This window comes from Patella vulgata, chromosome 2, assembly GCF_932274485.2.
Source record: "Patella vulgata chromosome 2, xgPatVulg1.2, whole genome shotgun sequence".
NCBI classification, from domain to species: Eukaryota; Metazoa; Mollusca; class Gastropoda; family Patellidae; genus Patella; species Patella vulgata.
This window is the reverse complement of record NC_065880.2, coordinates 25025712-25038723: the sequence shown is the minus strand read 5'-3', so window position 1 is coordinate 25038723 and position 13012 is coordinate 25025712.

Genomic DNA, 13012 nt, shown 5'->3' with positions numbered 1-13012 from the left:
ACTTTAAATTTACTAGTCATACAAACTGTTTAGTGAAAGAGACCTTCTTTGAGTATTTCAATGTTTGCCTTTTCTATAATTCGGCGAGTATTTTAAGCATGTTTTTGAAAGTAATTAACTACATGTAAATTTATTTTCTTGATTACACAGATAATAAGCACATATTCTATTTTTATACCTTTTAGTCATCTTCTTTAGCCCAGCCCGAGCAGAACAGTAGGACGTTAACCCCCATTTCATTCCCGACCTTTCGGTTCAATAGGCGCTAACTGGTTAGGGTTAGGGCTTAAAAATGTCTATGCCCCGAAATGTCGGTGGCATTTATACGAGCCTACTTCATAAGAACCAGGAAGTTGAAAGATCGGGATATATTGCGGTTTTATTTTAATGTTTAAAGTAGCTAAGTCTCTAACTAAATATCATCCAAAACTTTCGACAATGAAAACACGAATTATTTGTCAATTTTAATCAACATTGGTGTTGTGATCTTACCGGGAAAAGATGGGCTTCTGATATTCAATATTTATGACAAAATAAACATTTTACGATTGGTACACGAATCATGTCCCATAATGCGTTTCAGCGCAATTTGTAACAAGCGACTCGGAAGAACGAGGTTAGACATATTCCACAGGTCATGTCAAACGGTGACACCATATTTTTCTCTGGAGAGCATGAGCAATAAATACTATCGGTGTAGACTGGAATAACCAGACGCTAGAGATTGACATTCGATTGAGACTTCTGGCGTATTTCGCCGAACGTAACTGTTTTGAAATTAGAGTAAAAACGGAAACGATTGAATGTAAATCAATTTTTTTACATTCATATTACATTATTATATACGTTGCGACCCATTTGTGTCAATTTGTAGGTCCCAAATATTAACGATTTAGCTCCTTTAAATAGCAGTTCTTATAACATAACGATGACAAGTGTTAACAAGTGTTAACGATGGATAATCCTGATTTTACTGACTTTTTTTTATCACGTATGTACGGAAGCGTAATAGGGCCACATATTTTTTTTTATTATTCTATTTTCAATTTTTCAAGTTAGTAACTTGAATTTTCAAGTTAGTAACTTGAATTTTTAAGTTAGTAACTTGAATTTTCAAGTTAGTAACTTGAATTTTCAAGATACTAACTTGAATTTTCAAGTTAGTAACCTGAATTTTCAAGTTACTAACCTGAATTTTCAAGTTAGCTAACTTGAATTTTCAAGATACTAACTTGAATTTTCAAGATACTAACTTGAATTTTCAAGATACTAACTTGAATTTTCAAGATACTAACTTGAATTTTCAAGATACTAACTTGAATTTTCAAGATACTAACTTGAATTTTTTGAAGTTACTGTTATATTATAAAATAAGCGTTTTGATCTAATGATATAGTATGTCATGCAATGCTTTAGGCAATGGACGGCACGGTTATAGACCGAGACACAATTATTAAGGCTTACTTCCTTATAGGATTTTCGAATAAGGAAATTCGCATTCTTTTGGCTTATGAATATGGAATTGTTTTCAGTGAAAAAACAATGAAAAGAATAACATCCAAAAATGGATTATACAGACGGAAACATTATTCAGATGTTTTAGATATAGCCATATTTGTTTAGCTGAAATTAAAAAAGATAGGTTGCCAGGCAACAAAACACACGCCCACAGCAGTTAAATCGTCCGGGCACTCAACAAGAGTTGTCGCATATTCTTACTTTTTTCGGTAATGAAACATCTATAATACAATAAAATCTGATTAAGAGCAACAACTCATGAAGTAATTATCAGAAAACCATTAGAATTTGTTTGATTTTTATAAAGTTCTGCCCCATGCTAACGTTTTGTATACAAAACTTTTATTATAATGAACTAGAAGAAATGCCCGGCTTCGCTCGGGGGTCATAACCACGAAACCGGACGCCGGAGCGACGGAGCGACGGACCAACGGACGGACGGACGGGCGGACGGGGGCGACGACAATATACGACCACATTTCAATGTGGGCGTATAAAAATGTATCTTGAAAATTCAAGTTAGTATCTTGAAAATTCAAGTTAGTATCTTGAAAATTCAAGTTAGTATCTTGAAAATTCAAGTTAGTATCTTGAAAATTCAAGTTAGTATCTTGAAAATTCAAGTTAGTATCTTAAAAATTCAAGTTAGTATCTTGAAAATTCAAATAAGTATCTTGAAAATTCAAGTTAGTATCTTGAAAGTTCAAGTTAGTATCTTGAGAATTCAATTTAGTATCTTGAAAATTCAAGTTAGTATCTTGAAAATTCAAGTTAGTATCTTGAAAATTCAAGTTAGTAACTTGAAAATTCAAGTTAGTAACTTGAAAATTCAAGTTAGTAACTAACTTGAAAATTCAAGTTACTAACTTGAAAATTCAAGTTACTAACTTGAAAAATTGAAAATAGAATAATAAAAAAAAATATGTGGCCCTATTACGCTTCCGTACGTATGACAAAAATATAATGAACAGCATCTCCCAGACATAGTTTTTATATGAATGGGTTTTTATTGGCGCCTCTCTTTGAACAGAAAAAAAATGGCATTGGTTGTTTACATAAAATCAATATATCCTCCCTTTATTTAATTTTGTTTCCGGATTTAATCATTTCGTCGAGAGAGAAAATTAAATTAATTGTATAAACTTTATTTCCTTGCCAAAAAAAAGGCCAGTGACCTGCGCCCACGCTAGATATTATTGATGATATAATTTTTTTTTATATAAGTCTGAGTATAATATAATTACACTGAGAAAATGTTTTATGTTCGCCATACTAAATATAGTTCTAATGATTGACGAATATTAAAGTACGATATGATGTTAACTTTCGCGACGTCATCTGCCTTAGCACGGATCAGTGAGTTTTTTCAGAGAATTTTAATTCAACATTCGTGTTTGTATTTGTAGCCATTGTTGCTTCTCCCCCCAAAATTGTTTTAACTTTCGTTCTAATTTGTTACATACATCCCACTCTCTTGCACTAAGACCGCCACATGATAGACGCGTGGGTCGATTATTATAGTTCAATAAAATGTTCCTTTTTCTGTTTTTAATCATCTTTACGGAGTCAATCTGTTCGATATTTTATTCTGAGTTCTTGGGATAGTTAATTATCTTCTAACATTTACTTGTTTGCGGACTTCGGTATAAGAACCTCACAAGATTTCACAATTAGCTTTTCCTCTTAACATGACAAATTAAAATTCAGAAGAATCGATCCACGAGCAGCAAGCTGTGTTACCTAATACATATAGAAGGAAAACAACCCATCTTGTTTCACCAATGTCGGAGAGAACCCCACAGCTAGCTTTTATTCGGTATACTTACAGGGACTCGCTTGCCAAAACGGACGTCTCTAGTTCGATGCATTTATGTATTCAGGGTAATACTACAGTGGCCCCTTCAGCTTAAGTAATAAATGCTGAATTCCCATTGATTGATTGATATAGACTTTGTTCCGTGTTCTAAATGTATTTGTGATCAGTTTGAGAGCAATATTACAACATGTCCACCATTACCGGCGATACGACCAGGGTAAGTTGTGAAGAGATTCTAAAGCCTGGCCGACGGGTTGATACGAGATCTCCATGAAAACGGGTTGCTACATTTATTTATAAAAACAGAGATGACAATAAAATGACAACACTATACTGTTCTATTGTGAAGTAAAAATAGGTTTTGTGCTTTGTGACAAGGGTCGAACCCACTGTAGACCATATTACACACCTACTCCAACAAACTAACGCCGAGACAATAACAAATTTATTAACTCTAACATGTAGGGTAACGTAATAACAACGTTGTGAAACAAATACAGGTGATCTTCACTAATAATGGAAAGATGTAAAAATCCATAGCGTTTTCAAGTAAAAATCTGACATATCACGCAAGCACACTTTTGTCGTTTATTGCGCCGAACTGTCTACAGTGGTTATTTTAATAATAATTTTCCGAGTTTGGAATATATGATTGTTCCATTATATCATTATAAAAACAGATAAAAGGTTTAGCATCCGCAGTGTCCGCCCTTTCTTAAAATGTGACAATACCTTTATCTAAGCTGGTACAAATTTACCAATGAAAAGTTAGTCGTATACGTTACCAGAAAGGAAGGTGATAATCGGGTGTAACTAAGAATACCATAAACAAGTTATTAATATTTTTTATGACTTTAGTAAAAATGGAATCGGTTCTAATATCAAATGTCAAATAACAATTGGACAACATTTATTGATATTTAAGACATGCATTTGGTTACATTTTATTTTTGCGATTACCATGCTGACTGTTGAATATGAACCATATGTTACAGTGGTACCGGGAATTTCACTTAACTTTTATCCTGTAGATATCCTTATGAAAAGGTTAAGGTTGATTTTATTAATAAAGACATTTTTATATTTTGTTAAAACATTTTAAATGTATAAAACATGCCCTGAACAAAAATACGAGACAGTACAATATTCTAAGTCGAGTTCAAGTGATTTCAATAACATTTTCAGTCAGGTGAATGGTTAGGTAAAGACTATATTGGGAAACCCGAAGCTGTAAAGAAATTAGACTGGATTTTTCATTTAGCATGGTATATCGCAGTGTTCCATTTTCATGGTCAACGTATAAATTTGCTCGTATATTATCGCTACACATGTCCGTACATGGGTAAGTCAACTACTGCCTACCATGTAAACAAAACTTAACAAGCTCAGTGTTAGGCTATTCAGCTATAGTAGATATCAGTAAGCTATTAATATTTGTGTCCCTGTCATTGGAACCATTGAAGTACCGCGATCGACATGTAACTTGGCATCATTTTATTTTATCACGTCTTTAGATGGCGTTGATGGCGTCATGCTCTGTTCCTGGTCCACTGTATGCGCCTTCAAAAGAAATTTCAACTGAACCCGCTCAAAATACATATACTATAAATTTTGATTTACATATTCTCTTGCGTTTTATTTCCCTTTTAAAGTAGCTAAGTCTCTAACTGAATATCATCAAAAATCTTCGACATTGGAAACATGAATTATTTGTCAATTCAAATCAACATTGGTCTTGTGATCTTATTGGGAAAAGATGGGCTTCTGATATCCAATATTCAAGACAAAATAAACATTTTACCATTGGTACATGAATCGTGTACCATAATGCATTTCAGCACAATTTGGAACAAGGAACTCAAAGAACGAGGCTAGACATATTCCACAAGTCATGTCAAATGGTGGCGCTATATTCGTATCTGGAAAGCATGCGCAATAAATACCATCGGTGTACACTGGAATAACCAGACGCTAAAGATTGTCATTTAATTGAGACTTTGGCGTATTTCGCCGAACATAACTGATTAGAAATTACAGTAAAAACGGAAACGATTGAATGTAACTCAATTTATATACATTCATATTACATTATTGTATGCGTTGCGACCCATTTGTGTATATTTCTAGGTCCCAAATATTAGCGATTTAGCTCCTTTAAGGTTTCATACAATTGTTTTCGTGAAGAAACTGGCGAAATAATAATGTCATGTTCTCTAGTAATTTTGCCCGTAACTTAAAAACAGGTTTCCGATGATAATATATTTTCGTTACCTATAATAGGTTAATTGACGTCATAAGGCGACCCATTTAAGTTTTTTTTTAATCCTCATTTCCTGGCCTACGAACTAGTTTTTGGCCATTTATAATTTCCGCCCGTATTTTCATTTCTTTGATCAGTCTCAATAACTCTTCAATTATTCCGATGACGCCCTCATTACACAAGAAAATTAAGTTGGGTTAAAATGACATAGTATAATAAAACGTAATTAAAACTTCATTTCTTTTTTTCAGGTTGAAGAACGCAATATGTGAATAGCACACAATTTATTTCTAATAAAACGACGAAACTGTGAATGAAGAACTTGTTACGTTGTAGTAATGGGCCCGTTACACTGTTGGAGACAAAATTATCATAGCATCATGTTGAATATTTTATAGTATAGGTTTTAGCCTATTGAAAAGAAAGATCTCTGTGGATTTCCGACTTTTACTTTTCTTGGTATACGAATTTTGAAGGAGTCGCGGTTTTTCAGAGGCCTGTATAATTTTGAAATTTCAATTGATTGAATCAAATATCCCAGTTTATTTTGAACCATTTCCGATAGTTTTTGTCATGTTACTTCCCTTGGTGTGCGAAATTGTATTAACATTTTAGAATTCTTGTGCGTGAAATAAGTTTATTTAACGTGCGCTTCCAACTAAGTAATATCGCCAAGTTCAATCCGTAGTCCGGGCAAAATTATCCTCATAGCACATTGCATGGTGCATGCCGTCTTCATGTAGTCTCGGACTCCCAGAACCTCCTAGTTTTCAACATGCGGAGGGTCTGAGACCGTTGTCAATATTTGACGAAAAGTTCTATTGATCATGCGTAGCCGGGAGTTTGTTTTTTATGTGGTTGATTATCCAGTAAGAGTTGCGCCCATTCCCACAATAAATCCCATAATTCTTGCATTTATATATACATGTACTCTTAAAAAAACGTAGGGGATATTGAAATGCAAATACGGTCTGGGACCGTTGTCAATATTTGACGAAAAGTTCTATTGATCATGCGTAACCGGGAGTTTGTTCTTTTATGTGGTTGATTATCCAGTAAGAGTTGCGCCCATTCCCACAATATATCCCATAATTCTTGCATTTATATATACTCTTAAAAAAACGTAGGGGATATTGAAATGCAAATACCTATGCAGGTTGTGATGTGATAAATAGTCATGGACACTTGACATGCTTCACAGATGAAGAACTTATCGCCCCAACAGAATCACTGAGCTGCACATGCAGCACACAATAGCGACATACACGTGGCAGGGGTTCATTGTCAAATTTGACACTTGCTTCCCCATCGGTTCTTGCATAAGATTTACTGTTTAGCGTATCTTTGCTTTAGTGTGTTACGTTTAATTTGATCGGGAGACGTGTTCGTCGACGTCAACGTCAACCGACAACACTGCAAGGATTGGCCGTGACACTGCAAGAGGAGTGGGCCAGATTGTCCCAGATCGTGATTGGAAGGTTGATTAGGAGCATGCCGCGACGAATTGCTGAATGTCTGAGGATTGGTGGAGCAATTACTCATTATTAAGACGAGAATCAAAAACGTCCATTTTCACCGTCAGATAAGCCGCCCATATGAACTGTTTACGTTCATGTGTAGGCAATTGACCTGTTATTAACATACACTGGTTACCTCTAATAAAAGCAGCAGTGCATTTCCGCAATTTTGTATTGTTTCTGAATATCCCCTACTTTTTTTGAAGAGTATATAAACAAACATGACTCGTGACGACGAATTAGGATTAATTAGAATATGCATCTATTGCATACGCTTCCCTGTCGTTCACTTTTTGCAATACTTTACGTAGAAGAATCCTATAAAATATATTGGGGCTTATTTCTGCTTGGTAGCTTGTGATCGTGATAGAGAATATAATTCTCGATGAAATGTTAAGTTTTGAAATATTCCAAAGACAATTATATTCGCTGTAGCATGTTCTAAATTTCATTAGCGTCCTTCCTTATACTCGTATGGATAATCTCGTGCACTTTTATTGTATAGGGTTTTGAGCTCTAAAGGTTTCACATGTAGACGGGAGCTCTTCCATAAAAAATCGTGATTTTCATATTTAAAAAATATATAATACAAAAGATATTAGTAAACTTTTTATCGGAATTACTATTTTCCACGAATTGTCGTAATGGCGGGGCTTTCTGGACAAGTCCCTTTAATAAATATGTGCTTTTCTATGGAACCAGGTTATATGAACAATCCATTGGTAGTTATTATTTTAGAATTGGCTCCAGCTATTGTATTACAAATGTCGGGTATTCCCCTATATTGTTTTATTTTGTTTTGTATAGCACAGTTTACTTTCGGAAATCCGCTATAATATTAACTTATTTGGGTTTTTTTTTTGGTTTTTGTCAAGTAGATATTTATTCATATTACGTTATATTTATAGAATTTACATCCTCTAATGTTAACTTAGCAAATATTTACATTGATATTGGAAAGTGTGTCATACTTTGATACGTTAAAAGGGAAATAAACCAAATGATTTTTTTTAAGTCATCGCAGTGTATTGTGTGAACAATAATTTTTCACGGTGTATATAGTATAGATTGATTATTTAACATTTAACTAAGAAATTAAAACCAAAAATATCAGCGGTAGAATCATTTCAAAGTGTAAATGATAGTAAAGTATAAAAAAGAAGCATTGTTATCTGCTTCCAAACTAATATTATCATGTCTCCAAAATGGTTTTCAATATAGTCTTAAAAAAAATCAATAAGGTTGGACTAGTATTCGTCCGAATACGTCGGATAATGTAGAACATATGCGTTTAAGAAGATTTTCAGAGATATGAAAAGTATAATCAGGCAATTTATCTATGTGAAGTGAATACTGATTAAAACACAGATCGTTTCGTTTTTTTATTGTTCAAAACTTCGTTTTACTTGTATTCATCGAAAGTATAAAAAAAACCCGAAATGAAATAGAGATTAAAATACAAATTTTGTATTTTAATCAGATTGCGTACAGTGTAACTGCATCTTTATTCACGACCACGGTGTAAGCGGTTTGATTGAAAAGCGGAGCGGTGCATAAACAGATGGTTCAAATCTCTGAATTCACTTAATAGCATGTATATCGGTTGGGTGTATCATTAACTCAACACTGAAAGTATTACTGATACTAATATAGAGGAATACCTGCCGGGAATCAAATCAACTTGTCCACCCATTGAAAGCTCTTTAAATGTTACAATAAACAGCCTTGTGATTAATAGCAAATTGTAGAAAGACGCGAAGGCCTGGTGGTACTGATATAGCGTATAAAATAAAGCCCCGAGCTTATCTTTTTAACTACAGAATAAACTATTCATTTAATTTGTTCATTTTTCATAAATATAATGTACAGCTGTGTTTTTTTCTTCAAACAAATATCATAAGTACGTTGGTTTTAACAGTGGTGTATTATACTTATCAAACCCAAGTTATTATATATAAACACAAGAACATTTTTATTTGAATTATCGGTGTATGATATACGAAGTTGTTTTTCTTCTTATTTGCGGAATAAAGGTTTATATATGCGCTTCCCATAAAGTGTTAAGGACTGTTAATTTAACTAGACAGGTTGCTACATTGTCTGCATAATTTAGAATCGATTTTACAGATATCTTTATGGATTACTAGCAGGATACCCGGCTTCGCTCGGGGGTCATAACTCCGAAACCGGAAGTGGTAGACTAACGCCACCTGGCCTATTATACTCCCCGGTCCGAGCTACCCCTATACCCCAAATTTCAGACTCGGGGCAGACCTAGTGTAGCCGCCAACCCCGAACAGACCGGCTTCGCTCGGATGTCATAACTCCGAAACCGGAAGTTGTAGACTAACACCACCTGGCCTATGTTACTCCCCGGTCCGAGCTACCCCTTTCCCCCAAATTTCAGACTCGGGGCAGACCTAGTGTAGCCGCCAACCCTGAACAGACTTCGCTCGGGGGTCATAACTCCGAAACCGGAAGTGGTAGACTAACGCCACCTGGCCTATGTTACTCCCCGGTCCGAGCTACCCCACTACCCCAAAATACCCCAAATTTCAGACTCGGGGCAGACCTAGTGTAGCCGCCAACCCCGAACAAACCGACTTCGCTCGGGGGTCATAACTCCGAAACCAGAAGTGGTAGACTAACGCCACCTGGCCTATGTTACTCGCCGGTCCGAGCTACCCCTATACCCCAAATTTCAGACTCGGGGCAGATGTAGCCGCCACCCCCGAAGAGACAGACTTTGCTCGGGGGTCATTACTCCAAAACCGGAAGTGGTAGACTAACGCCACCTAGCCTATGTTACTTCCCGGTCCGAGCTACCCCTATACCCCAAATTTCAGACTCGGGGCAGACCTAGTGTAGCCGCCAACCCCGAACAGATCGGCTTCGCTCGGGGGTCATAACTCCTAAACCGGAAGTGGTAGACTAACGCCACCTGGCCTATGTTACTCCCCGGTCCGAGCTACCCCTAGAACCTAAATTTCAGACTCGGGGCAGACCTAGTGTAGCCGCCAACCCCGAACAGACAGACAGACAGACAGACAAACGACAGTCACAAATAAATATATAGAAGATTACCTGCAACACAAAGCTTCAAAGTTTCTGTAACTATACGCTTGGGCAGAAGCCTGATTAAAGTTATTTAATAGCTCTTCCATTTGTTTCACATACCCTAAATATCCATCTTAAACTGCATAATGTATTGATTGAATTTGCTTTTAGTCTGACATACCATATATATTACAGTGAACAGGCTTGAGCACAAACTAATACAGCTTTCATAACGAATATATACATTTTATTTTCACACACACACACCGCCCCAGTTTTCCCCTCATCTTCGATCTTTACCTTGTCTCGTCTAAACAGCTTTCTTATCTTTCCCCGTTTGCATAAAGCCCACACAAACAACTTCCCCCACCCCTTGAAACATGGACAAGTCCTGCACCAAACGTACTCACCTTCCAACGACCACTCATTTACTAATGGAATGACCACAGTTACGGAACAGCTTCCAACCACCGCCAGGCTTCTACCAACCACCACCAAGATTCCACCAAACACCACCAAGATTCCATTACTAGCGCCAACCAAACCAACAACCAAACCAGCACCAACCAAGTCGACAACAAACCAGCGCCAACCAAATCGACCACCAAACCAGCACCAATCACCCTCAGAGAAATCAGGTGCCGTTAATGCCTTCTTCCAGGTCCTCAATGTCTCCATCACTTGACCATTATGGAGAGCCAGGTGAATGGAACACCCACGAAAAGTTTCGCCTGGACGATCCAAGCCTGCAATGAAAACGCCTACCATAGCCACCACCATTGAGACATTGAACATGAAATGGGACAAAGACGTAGCCTCATCTATGTCGACACACTACCCAGCAACGTCTCTTTACTAAAGACGCTGTACAAGAGTACTCTAGCCATGCCCTAACATGGGCAACAAGTTCTACGGCAAGCGACTTCACGATAGTGTGAAGACAGAGCTCCACCACCCCCTTTCCACGGTCCCTTAAGCTGTTACCCCTCCTCCTTCAGCCATGCATAAACATGGTTAACATGGTTATACACGTCGGGCTCAACAACATGGAGGAAGTTGGACCAAGGATACACAAGCAGATGCTAGATCTGTTTTCCCAACAACCAAGCTCTTCATCACGCAAATGCCCACTTTTTCCTGACTCCGACTAGAAAAGCAGATCGCCTACCAATACACCAACAGCTACAACGAATTAATCACGACTGAACCTTCACCCAACGCCACCACACTACCAATCTTCAAGGCAAAGTAGAATTGAAAGGTATCCACTTGCCCAGACACGGCCAGATAGATCATCAACTGCTGGATGGTGAATTTAAACTAGAATCTGGGAAAAGGAATGAGAAGCCGTCTTTAGGACAGGCCGTTGTCAATTTGAGCGACATACTTCTCAGCCCCTTAGAAATTAACATTCTTGACAAAGGCCTCAAGTTTATTTCAACCCCCACAATAACATCCCATAGACCCCATTTCTCAGACAACCCATCGCTTTCAAAGAACCCTTTCATTGGCTTATTTTTTAGGAACATACCCGGCAGAGGTAAAAAAAAATTATTCACAGAAAAATTTTCTACATGGAAACCACCAAACAAATTCATTATCGCCAGCCATCCTAGACACTTTTGACGAAATGAACATACAAATATTATCCCTTAAACCACAATCACAAAAACCAAATCTCAACCGTGCAGCAAAAATACTATTAAACACCTTCAAAAGAGACAAAAATATAATCAGGAAAATCGATAAAGTCTCGTGTTGTATCATAATGAATCGCACAGACTATATCTCTGAGGCAGAAAAACAGTTAAGTAACCCAAAACATTACAAGAAATTGGACGCCGCAACCTTAATAAACAAAATCTTATATGAATTGCAAGACAAAGAATACATAACAGCAAAACAATATGATTATTTATCCGCTTAATCTGACTGCCGGCAACGATATCTCTATAGGCTACCAAAAATAAGAAACACGCTAATGTGACTCTCATCCGAGAGCCTCAATTTTATTATTTTTTTCTTCAGAAACACAAATACCAGAAGGCCACCAGCACCACCTTAGGAAGACCACCAGCGCCACCAACATCATAAACAAGCGACCAGTACCACAAGCTAACTTTGTATATACATGTAAATTATGTAATTTTTTATATATTATACTCTTCACAAAAAATAGTGGATATTCAGAAACAATACAAAACTGCGGAAATGCACTGCTATTTTTGTTAGAGGCAATCAGTGTATGTTAATAACAGGCCAATTGCCTACACATGAACATAAACAGATCATATGGGCAACTAATCTGACGGCCCCATTTCACTCGCAAAGTGATACACTGTCAAAAGTGAAAATCGACGTTTTTGATTCTTGTCTTAATAATGATAGTAATTGCTCCACCAATCCTCAGACATTCAACAATTCATCGTGATCGTGGTATGCTCCTAATCAACCGTCCAATGACGATTTGGAACAATCTGACCCACTCCTCTTGCAGGGCCACGACTAATTCTTGCAGTTTGTCGGTTGACGTTGACGTCGACGAACAAGTCTCCCGATCAAATTAAGAGAGAGAGAGAGAGAGAGAAATGGGGTTTAACGTCCACTCGACACAAACTAGGTCATTTCGGGACTAACATATGGTTTAATTTTATTTACATAATTCGCTTGCGCACCGGAGGACCCGGAGAAAACCCACGAGGTTGGACAGGCGACCCTACTCCTTGTCACGTACAACCGGGGATTCGAAACCACGCCAGTCGACTCAATGACAGGCTTTATGATTCAGCTCGCGCACGCTAACCATTCAGCCATCCACCCCCCCCCCCCCGATCAAATTAAACG